This window comes from Trichosurus vulpecula, chromosome 9 (assembly GCF_011100635.1).
Source record: "Trichosurus vulpecula isolate mTriVul1 chromosome 9, mTriVul1.pri, whole genome shotgun sequence".
Taxonomy (NCBI): Eukaryota; Metazoa; Chordata; class Mammalia; order Diprotodontia; family Phalangeridae; genus Trichosurus; species Trichosurus vulpecula.
The window spans coordinates 84,286,323-84,301,169 of NC_050581.1; positions in this window are offsets into that span (position 1 = coordinate 84,286,323).

A 14,847-nucleotide genomic window follows, 5' to 3' on the forward strand; every position below is an offset into this window, starting at 1 on the left:
GGGGAAAGGTATGGATGAAGAGCAAAGGAGATGAAGGAGCAGTTCATCAGGGAGGAGGAGGACCAGGAGAGAGTATCGTCACAAAAACCCAGAGAGGAGAAAGCATAATAATAACTAGTATTTACAAAGAGCTCTGAATATGTTAATCTCGTCCCCATCTTAGAACAACCCTATTAGGCTGGCGCTATAATTATCTCCACTTTGCAAATGAGGAAACTGAGGCTGACAGATTTTGTGATTTATCTAGGATGAAATGGCTAAGTAAATATCTGATTAAGGATTCTAATCCAGGTCTTCCAAATTACTCACATTCCATTTAGTGCTCTTCCAAGAAGAGAAGGTGGTTAACAGGGTCAAATGCAGCCCGTAGATAAGGAAGGTTGAAGTCTGAGAAAAGACCGTTAGATCCGGTAAATTATCAAGGACAGATCCACAATGGAGCTACCACTTCAGCTTTGTGTTTGTGTGCCCAGTGCCTACCACAGTGCCTGGCATAAAGTCAGTGTTTAAAGGAAAAAAAAATTGTTGAGTTGAATTCAAGGAACCTAGACTGTTTTAAGGCAAATCTCTGGAATTTGGGGGGGATTCCAATGAGGATGACTCCCAGTTGAAATCCCTCCCTTCATAACATATCCGTTGGTGCCACCAATACATACAGAACACTGAGTTGCATAGAGACTCATTAGGGCTGACCCATTATGGCATTCCCTATTTACTTGTCTTAATCACAGTTTAACTGGAAGCTAGGTGGCACGGTGGGTAGAGTGCTGGCTCTGGACTGAGGAAGACCTGAGTTCAAATGTGAACTCAGATACTTACTAGCAGGGTGAATCATCCACCTGCTTCAGTGCCCTCATCTGTAAAATGGCAGGGCTGTTGTTAAGATGAAAGGAGATAGTAATTGTGAAGTGCTTAGTATACTGCCTGGCATGTAGTAAGTACTACATAAATATTAGCTATTATCATTATTAATCTTTATTACCACAGTGCCTGGCACATAGTAGATGCTGTATAAATGTTAGCTATTATTGTTATCGTTATTAAACTAGAACATCCCTAAAAGTGATAATCAACCCCTAAGTAATATATATTTCATGTATGTGTTTAAAGGCAATGTGATCGAATGAATCTCCAGGTTTAATTTACACGGTGGAGCCAAATTGTTCAAACATCTATGTAAGTGAGGGGTCAGGGATACCAGGACAGAGTACAATGATGGGCCAAATCTATTCTAATGTAAATATTTGGTATATTGAGATTTCAGAAACATAACTGAATCCACAGTAATGATAAATAACAACTCTTTAACCCAAGCCTCCCTTTCTTTGAATATTAATATCCACTGAAACCAAACACTTCTTTTTTCTGGCAGAAGCAAAAGACAGTTCATACTGTTAAATCTCAGAATCCCTAGGCTGGAGGGAGACTAGAGTCTCTTTCCCCTACATTCAGATAGGGAGGACCTTATTTATAAGGATATACAGAAGAAAAGATTCCACCATCACTGCCTATAAGCCATTACAATGTTTTAAATCCTTCCTTGTGTCTAAATCCAATCTCTCACGCTACAGTGACAGCTTCCACTCACTCTTCAAGCTGAGCAGTCTAGTCCTGCACTGCAGCTGTGAATTTAGACATGTTTTTTTCACAAGCAGGAAGAGGGAATACTTTCTACTCATTGCCCATAAAACTACTGAGAGGATACAAACCCATTCCTCCAAGACTAATTAAGGTTAGTAAGTCCATAACAGAGAAAGAGGAAGGGGCAGGACCTGATTTCATTTGCAAAACTCCAATTTATGCAAAAGTAAATCCTCCCAGCTAAGTTTTAATCAAAGTTTAAACTGAATGCAAAGGGAAGCCTTTAATATTAAAATGCAATTTTATTATTCCTTCCACCCACTAAACCAGACTGGAAACTTTTATAAATAGGTTCAGTAACCATCAGTCTGGTCTGCTTTCATTGCATTGCCACCGCAAATCAAGGTGTCACACCACTGCCATAAGTTTTGCTGGAAATAACATTCCATTTGAAGTCAGAAGATCTGGGTTCAAGTCCTAATTTTGCCACTTAGTCCATTGATTTGGGGAAGTCACTTTGTATCCCTGGGCCTTACTTTCCTCTTGTGTAAAATGGAGGCATTGATTAGATGGTGTCAAAGCTCCCTTCTAGTTTTAAATCCATTGACTTTTTAAGGTCCTTGCTTGTTTTACGATTGTGATTAAAATTTTCCCCTAACTGGCTGGGGTAGAGTACGTCCACTTTAATAAAAGTAGAAATGATATATGTGCATTGAACAAAGCTGCTGACAGTGACAGCCTGCTTGAAACAGTATGTTTAGTGTGTGTGACTTGATAACAGTTTTGTAAACCAACAGCAAAGTTACTTCTATTCCACTAACGTCACATTAACCTCCTTGCCTGCCAACAGCAGTCCTGACTGAGTCTGGAGTACTCGGTTTAGCTAAATCCCGAGAGTGAAAGGCTTTTATTTGTCAAAACAGATCTCTGCCACACATAAGTAACCTGAGAAACTGGATGATTTTAAAAAATATTTCTCTTTTATTTTTTTTAAAGGCAATCCATTTCCCCAGTTAAATGACTAAAGCCCAGCAGATAGACAAGAGCTTGGGGTGAGGATAGGGTTTGGGTTAGAATGAGGGAAGGAAAGAAGGGAATAAAGAAGAAAAAAGAAAAACCCAGCAACCTCAAATGGCAAGGGTCCAGTTCTGAAATACTCACATCTTACTTGGAGTTTTAACTGACGTCAATAGATGGGGTCTGAGAGAAGACCATAGCAATGAATGATTTCCAAAGAGTAGTCTTAAAAATATAGTCATTATAAATTGCTCAATATGGCATAGCATGTGTTTTAAAACAAGAACCGTGTTCTGCTCTTCCCAGAGGGGCATGAAGCATGAAATGTCCATTTTTATCCAGTACAAATTAACTCCATGGGGTGCCTCACCTACTTGACCTTGGTAAAATACCAATAGAAACTTCTGTAGCAGAGAAACTACAGTTTCCACATTGGTTGAGAGAAATCGCAAGCAGGTTGCAGGTTTGAAAAAAAATAGATGTCATAAGATCATGGATCTGGGGCAGAAAGGAATCTAGGTCAACCCCATTTTACAAATACAGACCCACAGACTGGTTGTGACTTATCCAAGGTCACATAGTAGCAAACGACAGAGTAATTTTTAAACTCAAGTTACCTAACTTCAGTTGACAATAAAAAAAAAGCCAAATAGATGATAAACCTCCATTGTAAATCACAGGAGTTAGAGATAAAAGGAAACTTAGGGCCCATCTAGTCCACCCTTATCATTTTTAAACATAAAACAACCAAGGCCCAAGGATGTGAAAACAATTTTCTCAAGATCACATAGAAAAGCAAAGTCAGCCACAACTCAAAGGACTGAAGAACAACAGTGAGATTCAAACCCAGGCCCTGTGTCTTCAGAGCCAGTATTCATTATGCTACTGCATATTGCCTGATTTCACTAAACACAAGTAAGCCCCACAACTGGTGACTTTATTAAATTACAGTAATATCAGCATTCACTTCTCCATGTGTTCCGTTATCAAGGCTGCAAAATTCAATATCTGAGGGGGAGAAAAGCAAACAAGGCCTTATGTCATTGGGTTTTTTCTTCGGTCTGCTTTTGCATTTGTTTTTTGTTTTTTTGTTCTCAGAAGTATATTCTATGAATCGACATTGAACATCTAGACACAGAAAGATGACACCAGAAAACACTGGCTCTTCCATCCACTTCAGTTTTGAGTTCTTCAGAATAATAGCATGCACTTCCGTTCACTTAAGCCTCTATAGGCAAGACTAAATGAGCTAAGGGAAGTCCCAAGTAAAGCCCTTCTTGAGAAAATAGAACTAAGAAAGTATAATGATGACTTTGTACACAAAAAGGATTTGTGGTGTGAGTAATCACTTCATCTGCAATCAATCTGCCCAGAAACTCAAATTCGGGTTATACTATCTATGGATATCAGTAAAATGTAAGCATCTAATTGCCTTTCCAATTTTATTGCAATCTTAGTTTATTTGATACCTTAATATATTAGCTGGGAAACCCATTTAAATCACCAGTCTGAAAACACGGCTGTGCAGGATGCTTTGAACCAGAATAGAATTTCAGATTTAGTCAGCTTAAATTCATATTCGGCAAGCTATTTATGACTGTTAAACAGAGTTTAAAAAAAAAGCCTTACTTCATTGCATTGCTCTGAGGATTCTTTTCCCATTTAGGGATTCTAAGTTCCTTGGAATTAGAATTTTTAGTTTAAAAATGAGCAATGCCTAGCTGCCATGAACAAATAAATGAGTGTGGTGGCGATCTTATTAATCCTATGAGGAACTAACTCTTTCACAGGATCCATGGTCCTTCATAGTCTGGCCTGAAACCACATCTCCATTCCTATTCCTCCATGTTCCCCAAATACAGACCTGCTACTCTGGTCAGAAAGGCTGCTTCACTGTCTCACAAACACTCCAACATTTCTTTCACTTTGACATCACCCCATCCCCCCACACACACGTGAAAAGCCTTTACTTTCTCGCTTGGCCTATCCACATCTTACCAATTCTTCAAGACCAAACTCAAAGTGTACCTCTTCCAGGAAAACTCCTTCTCTCCTTGATTACTTCAAACACACTGGCTAGAGCATACTGGATTTGGGGTTGGAAGACCTGGCTAATTCCAGTTCTGCTACATGTTTCCTGTGTAACATTGGGCAAGTTATTCCGCCTCTCTGGGTCTCAGTTTCCTCAACTATTGAATGGGGACATTGGATTCACTGACCCCCAAAGTTCCTTTCATTTCTAAATCTATAAACCTCAGTTTTTCTAGTTTTCTGAATTCCAATAGCATTCATAGCACATGATACCCAATTTAAATAGCACAATGTTGGGCATGAAATAAGATGGTCAAGAAACACTTGTTTATTATGATCATAGACAATTCACTAAACTTTCAATCTCACCCCATCACCACCTATCCACCCCCCAGACAGACAGACAGACAGACAGACACACACACACACACACACACACACACACACACACACATACACACACACACACACACATACCCCTCTCTGAGACTATAAGCTCCCAAAAAGTTCCTAAGCCTTGTTAGGGGAGGCAATTTCCATACAGAAAGTTTCCACGCTAGTGAAATTACAGATACAAACCAAGAGGGAATAAAAAAAAACCAGCCTACTTTTAAGCAATATTATAGGATTTAGGACTTGATGAAATCTTAGCAATAAACCAGTCCAACTCCCTTATTTTACCAATGAGTAGATTTAAACTCAGGGTAATTCAGCAACTTTCACCAGGTCCCACAGTTAGTTTCAAAGCTCTGATTTGAACTCCAATCTTCTGACTCCAAATTCAGCTTGCTTTTCATTTTACTATACTTCTCCCTTTGGACCCAAGAACTCTGTGTGTGTGTGTGTGTGTGTGTGTGTGTGTGTGTGTGTGCTCGAGTGTGTATCTCCCAGTACCCTAAAGAGCATCTAACAATCTATACCTAGCACTACTCTGTTGAAAACTGTCAAGAAACACTCCTGTAACTCAAGGCACAGAAATGTGAGCCCTTTGTCTCCTTTACCCGTGGTAGGGATTAACTTAGCCATAGTGTTTTCAAAAAGGAAGCCTCACCTCCTGAGACAGATGACACAAGATGAAGTCCAAGTTCAAATCAATAACAGTGGAGAAAAAGAGTTGCTAAGCTGTTTCTATTAGCATTTTACTATTCAGTCACAGTGGTAAGGTATTTGTGTGAATGGAGTCGATACACTGAGCCACATAGTAGGTATGTCTTGTTTCTTGGGTAAGAATCAAGAAGACCTCAAGAGAGGGCTTCTTTCTTTTGTTCTTTAAGCTGCCCATGCAATAAAGTCTATAATTCAAGGTCATGGTCCCCCATCTTACCCCAATGTTGCTTCTTATAATTTCCTTTCTAAAATCTAAAGTTTCATGGACGGATTCACAAGACCAGTAGCCATGTCTAATTTTCCATTTCAGAGCCACCTTAGCTCATTCACCCACCTTAGAAAAGAAGGGTGCTTGGCCTGTGGTTGATTTTCAGGCTCTAGACCAGATAAATCTTATGTAATGAGTGTTACCCGTCTGCGTGGAAATTGGACTCTGTCTTTGCTTTTGCAGCCATTTAAAGTTTCTATATTGAATAAATAGAAGTACATTGTCCATGCCTATTCTGCATATGCAAATGTCAGAAGAGTGAGAGAGTGAATGAAGAAAAAACGCTTTAAAATAAAGCTCTAGACCTCATTTCAAGTCCTGACTGTCATTCATTGATTATCTTTGTGACCTTGGACTTCTCACTTAACTTGTCTGTGTTTCCATTTTCTCGTCTATAAAATAAGAGGGTTGGACCAGATGGCCTTGCCCTTCAAGTTTTAAATCTCTAATCCTATATTTAATTGAATAAGATTATGGGTACACTGTCTATAGAGTACTTTGATCTTGTGGAAAGAAAGAGGAGTGCTCTGAGAGATCAAATGAGTTAACATTTGTACAGCACTTAGTACAGTGCTAGGTACATTTTGTGATTCGGTCATTTTCAGTTGTGGTTGACTCCTTGTGATCCCGTTTGAGGTTTTCTTGGCAAAGACTCTGGAGTGGTTTGCTGTTTCTTTCTCCAGGTCATTTAACAGATGAGGAAACTGAGGTAAACAGGGTTAAGTGACTTGTCCAGGGTCATACTGCTAGTAAATGTCCGAGATCAGATTTGAACTTAGGAAGATGAATCTTCCTGACTCCAACACTGTCATTCTATCCACTGAGCCCCCTATCTACCCCTACCTAGTACACAGCAAGTGTTTAATAAAAGTTCATTCCCCCTTCCACCCTGGGAGTCAGAAGATTTGGTCCATAGTCCCAACTTGGTCACTAACTTGTTTGAGCAAAACATTTCTCTTCTTTGGACCCCAGTTACCTCATCTGTAAAATGAGAAGTTTGGACTAGGTGATCTCTAAGTCCCTTCCTGTTCTAATAATCCATGACCCTTCATTTCCATCCATGATACATTTAAACTCTGCACCACCAAATTACTTATGCTTTTGCCAAGGTCCTCACTCTTCTAATATACACTGTATTTTAGCATATATCAAGCAAAACTCAAGATGAAAGTTAATGGAACAAACATTAACACAAAATACGATAATTGTTCCGGAAATAAATTCTGCTCTCTGGTCATCTTGTCATAAAAGCTTTCAAATATGCATTTTTGTGGAAAGGAGGCAGTGGTAAAATTGACCCATATTCTATTTCAAAGCTATTAACATGTCAAATGGCTAGTCTAAGAAGGCAGAGAATTACTGCAAAGTTTGGGGAAAATATCTTCTATATTGTCCTGTACAATTAACTATGTTGACATCAGTGGCCAGTCAAAGTATTTTCATTGGTGAATCTAGATCTTTTGTGTTGGCTTGTTTGGGTTTTTAATTAAATTCACAAATGTTTTTAATCCCCTAGAACCAAGATTATGTCAGAATTTGGGATTCAGATTTTTTAAAAAATCCTCCCTTGGGCTCTTTACTTAGAAGACTTGGATTCTCAGGTCTGAGACATGAAAAATTATGTAATTATAGAACTGTCTGGCACAGTAAAAGCACATTTCATATGCTCAAAGAATAAGGTTGGTCAGAATCATATACCTAAGTCATGCTAATAGCTTTACTGAGAGATAGGTCTATGCCTTGATATGTTCATCAAGGCATAAAACCTTATGACTGTGGAAAGGAAATGTTAAACAAAGGAACAAATAAGGGGGCAGAAATGGCAGCCTCATAGATATGGAAGGAGGACTTCTCTGGAACCAGTCCTCATCCCTGTTCTTCAAAGAGGCATACTAACATGTAAGTGACATGTATAGACATACAATCTTAAACTCCTTTCCCCACCCTCAACATCTAGCCTCAGGAAGGCCCTGATGAGATCTGTGTCTATAGTATGTCCCATGTGGTTAGCCACTGGCTATAAATTACATGTTATGGAGGCAGGAGTTGTAGATCTGTGATCAAGTCAATAAGTATTTATTAAATACTTACTATGTGTCAGATACTGTGTTAAGTGATAGAAATATAAATACAAGCAAAAAGTCCCTGGGGAAACAGAGCTCAGAGAAGAGTAAAGGATGAATGTCACTATCACCAAAACTTTGTTAAAGACATTCTTGAGGAACACTTCTACTTTCTAAAATAGAGATTATAAGCTTTTGCAGAGAGTGGTTTATGAACTTTGGTGTGACCTATCTAAAGGAAAAATTAGTCCTGGTAAAGAAAAGGAGCTCTATTTGGCCTCCTTATCTTTCTGGTATAATGGACATCCTGAGTTCTCTGACCCCATCTATTCCTCTTCAATGCATCAGGTACAATACGGCCCGTTATAACTTTACCCCCTCCCAGATCCATGGGATGTTACCATCTTACTGCAATTGAATATTGATGCAGGAGCATTCCCAGGACAATCTTCTCCTGCCCAAGCACATTGGAAAGGCATAAACATAAGCAATAATGCTGCCATTTAGCCCCATTAAGTTTGCTAAAAGTATTAAATTTTATGCTATTACCAAGGAAGCACTTTTAATGACTTCTCCCTCAATAGGAGATAAAATGTTTACTATGTGTCTGACTTCAAAAATAGCAGATTTGGAAGTCAGTCAGTCAATAAGCATTTATTAAATGCCTATTATGTGCCTTGTTTGAGGAACAGCATGGAAGACAGTGTAACTGGATCAAAGAGGACATGGCTGAAGGAGAGAGGGCACTATAAGGAGTAAGAAGACTGAAAAAGTGAAGGGGGGAGTTAAGCTGTCAAATCTTGACATGTCCAGTATATAGAGCACTGACCTTAGAGTCCAGAAGACCTGAGTTCAAATACTGCCTTAAGACACAACTAGCTGCATAAATATGTTAAAGTCTCTCAACCTCTCTCAGCCTCAATTTCTTCCTCTTTAAATTGGGGAAAATAATGCACCTACCTTACAGAGTTCTTGTGAGGATCAAACAAAGTAAGATGTGTACAGCATTTTACAAACCTTACGGTGCTATATGAATGCTAGAAGTTATTATTATTAAACAGTTCTGAAAAATATTGGAGTGGATATATGACTAATTTAACAACTATATCAAAAAATAACTTAAAACATAGTTCTTTTAAAATCATTTTTAATGTTCAAGTACACTGATTTTTCCTATTTATCAAGCCCCTAAGACAAATATCCTCTTTCTGATGGTGGACTGAAAAAAATTCCTCTGCACAATTGCTCTCCAGTGCCCTTTCCAATGGTCAAAGCAGCCAGCTAGAGCAGAAAACCATAGAAATTCTCACAGAAGGCTGCTAAGGAAGAATATGCTAACCTGATTCTCCATTTACTGAAATAGACAGAAAGCGGCTTCCATGGTACTTTTCCTTCCTTAGTTTTAATCATTTCCTTGAAGAAAAGAAAGGTGGGTTGACTTGATGAATTGGTTAGACTTACAAAACACAGCCCAAGTTGTCATGAATACACAAATGACCTCAGGCAACCACAAACTTCAGTCACTGAGTTGAATGTCTTGTTGTTTGGTTTTTGCTTGGGGTTTGGTTTTGTTTTCATTAATCCTATTCCCTCAACAAAAAGACATCTCTCTAGGTTCCAAAGTATGATCTTTGGTATGTGGAAAGTTCAACCTAGCCTCAGATGGATGTTGCTAAATGATCCAAGTTTGGTTTTTTCCTAACAAGTTATCCCTACCCCCCTACCTCTCCCACACCCTTCCACAGCTTCCATCCCACTTCCCTCCCACCCCCAACCTTACAGACATGTAAATAAACAATCATAGTAAAGTTACTGGCTGTGAGACAGATGAGATGTTACCACTGGCTGCCCATTGCCCTAAGGAAGGCATTAGCCCTGTTCCCACTCTGAAGCTTCCTACAGACAGCAGATGAAAAGCAGGGAGCCTAAGCCTCAGTAATGGTATTCCCTAAACTAACCCTTTAACTGTGTCCAAAAAACTGATTGTATGGGAAAGAAGGAGAACAAGTCAGGGGAAACCTTACTATGAATGAAGCTTGGCAACCTTTATTGTTACCTGGGTGGCTTTCCCCATGAATAAATGAATGGATGAGTCAAAAAGCATTAAGAGCTCACTATTTTGTTGCTAAATCAGACATGTCTGACCCTTCATTTTGTTTGACTTAATGTTGTGCAGACAGCTATTACTTCCATACTGATTTGAAGGATCAATGATGGTGTCAGTGTGGGCACATCTTTCACCTGTGCAGATGGCAACCCTTCCATTCTTTAGTGGACAGTCTTTGCGAATTGATGTTATTTAAAATAAAAAAGAATATAAGACATGTAATTTCATTGTTCAGTCTTTTTATAGTCCCATCTGACTCTTCATGACCCCTTTTGGGGTTTTCTTGGCAAAGATACTACAGTGGTTTGCCATTTCCTTCCATAGCTCATTTTGCAGAAAAGGAAAACAGGTTTAAGTGACTTGCCCAGGGTCATGCAGTTAATAAATGTCTGAGATCAGATTTGAAATCATGTCTTCCTGATTCCAGGCCCACTGTGCCACCTAACTGCCCAAGACAGGCATTATGTTGAGCTCTGGAAATACAAATGCAAAAAAGGAAGATATCCCCTGCCCTCTAGAAGCTTACATTCTGCCAGGAGAAGACAATGCTTACAAGGAAGAGGTAGAATAATTTTTGGTCAGAGGAAATCATAGGGATGGTAGGTAGAGATTTAGAGCCATTGATTGACAGATCCTTTATTTGAATGGCAATAATAATTTAATTACTGTTGCCAGAGCAAGAGGTGGAAAGTAGGGAGTGGTGAGGGCTGGGGTACAGCATGAAAATGGCCAAGGATCAGTAGCATGGTGGATCTAGACAGGCTAGAAATGATGAAGGTTCACCAAACACAAGTCCATGCCCCGTTGTGGAAGGTTTAAGCTGAAGCATACAAGCATGGTATAAAAATGGCCGGGAAGCAAGCTCATGTGTCTTTTTTTGAGTTACGCTCCATTGTACATATCTCTGAGAAAAAGTCTTGCGCTGAATGCTACCTGAGGTCTTAGGTAGATGGACCCCTAAAGGTAATGGTGACTGTGTCAAAAGGTCAGGAGCCCTTTCTTGATTACAGTTCATGGGACCCTGTTGAGAAGTGAAGGAAAGCTGCATATGTTGCTTTGAAAAGATCTCCATCACTGAATTGTAAACAAGAGTGAGTTTCATCTACATCACAGTATAAGAGTTTACTGTACCTCAGTACATTAAAGGGTGAATACTCAAAGAAGAGCTAAGCCACAAAACATCCTTTCAAAGAAAAGACTGCAGCCAAAAATTGTGACACTGGAAAACATTAGGGAAAAGTGAAGAAAGGAGATGGCAACATTTCCAAAGCAAACTCTCCTTTGTTTTGGTCAGATTCCCCTATAATCTTTTCCACTGGTACTGAGCAATTATGTCATTTTTTGAGAAGTAAATTGGGTATAAGTAGAAATGGCGAACCCAAACCCTAGCAGTTCAAGAGAACTTTATGCTTTGGAATGTGTGCAAAGAAGAAGGCATGAATGTGGCCTCATTCATTTGGCTCTGACCCTATACCTGGATGTAGGCCATATGTAGAACTGGGGCATTGTAGCATTTCAAAAACTTGTTCAGTGCTCCCCAGGCAGCTACTGTCAACACAGTGCCTCTCTCTGACTACACAGAAAGCAAGGGGCTCTTTCCAGAGCTGAGGCTCTGATTGTGGAGGTTTCTAAGAAAAGGAAAAACTTTAAGTGTGTTCATGAATGTACACATACATTCACACACACACACATTTCCACATATACCCAACACAAAACAGATGAACTGAACACATCATTTGTCTGCAAAGCGCTGTCAGTGATCTGTCAGTGATCTGTCAGTGATTCCAAGCTAGCCCATTTACCAAACAAAGTTTCATAGCCACCTACCAGGGCATAATTTTCATCTTTGGAAGGCACATAAAAATGAAGACTATAGAGATGAACTTAGAAGGATTTCGAGGATCAAATGACGATTACATATGAGAATTACAGGCAAGTGCTTTGAAAGACAGGAAATATTTGAACAGGTACATCGTTCAAGTTCATGATATGAAATAACAGAGATGTGGTCAAGCCTACCTCAAACTAATCCAACCACAGGGTTTATTGAATGATAAACAGCCCATCTTAGTATAGCCAAGAGAAATTAGGTTGTGCATGGAACAGCTCCTCAAAGTTAGTGATATCCTGACTTATAGCCCAATCTAAGGGGCTGTATGGTTTTACACAGACTTGACAAAGGGAGATTAATGGTCCAATCAAGCAAACTTCAGCTGAATTTGAATACTCCTATCATGAATAGATTAGATAGGTTTAAATGCCAACTCCTGCTGGTAGAATTTCATTTCATTCAGGGATTGTATTGTTGTTGTTCAGTTTGTGTCCAACTCTTCATCATCCCAAGGATCATAGCATGATACACTCTTCTCTCCTCCACTATCTCCCAAAGTCTGTCCAAGCTCAGGCTCATTGCTTTCATGACACTATCTATCCATCTCATCCTCCACTGTTCCCTTTTCCTTTTCCTTTTGCCTTCACACTCCAAAAATCAGGGAATTTTCCAATGAGTCCTGTCTTCTCTTCTCTTCTTATTATGTGGCCAAAGAATTTAAGCTTCAGCATTTCATCTTCCAGTTGAAAGCCTGAATTAATTTCTTTTTTAAGTATTGATGGATTTGGTTACATTGTTGACCAAAGGACTCTCAAAAGTCTTCTCTAGCACCACGATTCGAAATCATCAATTCTGTGGTGCTCAGCTTTCCTTATAGTTCTAGTCTACTAGTGACACAATGCTCCTAGGAAAACCATAGCTTTGACTATACAGGCCAAAGGACATTCATTAGTCATTTTAATGGTCTTTATCCATATATCTCTCCTTGCTCTCTGGATGAAGGAACTCATCCAACTCACCTCCATCAGCAAATAAAGTGGTTTTATAATTTGGATTGTAAATTCCAAGAGGGTCAGACAAGTGCCAGTTTAATAATCTGTATAGGCTCACATCAGAGACTTAAGATGTAGAGCCTGAGGGGGTATTAGAAATCATCTAGGCTAATCATCACATTTTATAGATTAGGAAACACAAGTCTAGAAAAGTTAAGTGACTCTCCCTTGACAAAAGAGGTATTAAGGAGTAGAGTTGGGATTTGAACCCCCTTCTACCTCTAGATTCGGTGTTCTTTCCACCCCACCCAGTGGTGTGGTCACAATGAAAACTGCAATAATGATGAATGACTCATCTTCTCGTGGCTTTCACCTGGCAGCCCAAAGAAGAACTTAATAAACATTTAAACAAATGAGAGTTCTATGGGAATTAAAATCCATGGCAGCATCAAATAGTATTTATGAAAATATCTGACAGAAAATAATGGCTTCTTTGAAATTAAACAAAGATGAAGACTTACAAACATATGGGACTTATTTAACATCTGGTACAAGATTTGAAAGCTCATCAAAATGGACTTTCTCTCTTGTCTCTATTCCCATTAAGGCTAATTTAGACTTTACACTTGAAATTATGAAAATTTTCACTTAAATAATACATACTATGAAGATGACACTACTGACCCATTAGCAGTTCAGCATGCATTTTGAGTTTACTTTTTCAGAGATGGAGAGCTGGTGATTGGTGGCACTCAGCCAGCCACACTCCTTACATCTCTCAGCTAGTTCTCCTTACAACTAAGGTAACATATTTGCAAGGCACATGACTACTAAATGGGGCATCATGGCCATGGGATAAAGATTTTTCCAAGTCAATCCCACTAAATACACAGAGTTAGAGCCCATGACATTGGCCTCTTTATCAAATGAATAAATTATTAGACAAATATAGCCACCTAACATGATCTCAAAATATACTTGGACTTTTTAGAAATGAAATCACTTCCATCACCAAAAAGTCTCAAAAAATGCTGCAAAATGAAAATGTTAGACCATAGATAGATTAAAACCAAGCACTAAATGAACTTTAATTGAACAGGTAATGATTCAGATATTGAAACACTCAAATTATCTAAAACACCCAACATGTTGCCATGCACATGTGTGTGTAGATGAAAACATAAAGGAAAAAAGTGAACTTTTTCCTATATGGCAGGATAGTATCAGAGCAGAAAGAATTTTGTATTTAGAAATGGAGGACCAGAGTTCCGATCCTATTGATTATGTGACATCAGGCAAGTCACTTAATCTCTCTGGACCTCAGTTTCCTCATCCTCCCCTAAATTCCTAGCTAAGCCTTTTCTTCGAGTTTAAATATTTTTCATTCTTAAGGTTTGGGTTTGTTTTGTTTTGAAAGTCCATATTCTTCCACATTTCCAGGTTGAGCCAGATGTATCTCTGAGGTCTCTTATGACTTGAAATCTACAATCCTATGACATGATTTGCAGAGAGACAATGAAATAGTAAATAGTGTTCTGGATTTGGAGCCAGGAGACCTGGGTTCAAGTTCTTCCTCTGACACTTATTAGCTAGGTGACCTTGGACAACTAATTTAATTCCCTGAGTGAAGACTTATATCCTAAATAGATAAACTCTATAAGGGCAGAGGCCTGGTCTCTTTTATCTTCCTATTTCCATTAGCACCTGGTAGAGTGTTTAACACAGAAGAGCTACTTAAGAAATGTTCCTTAAGGAAAAGAGGAATCATTGGATGGGTGAATGAATGAATGGCCTGCCCTTAAGGTAATAATCATCATCTTCACCATCATCATCATCATCACCAGTAGCAG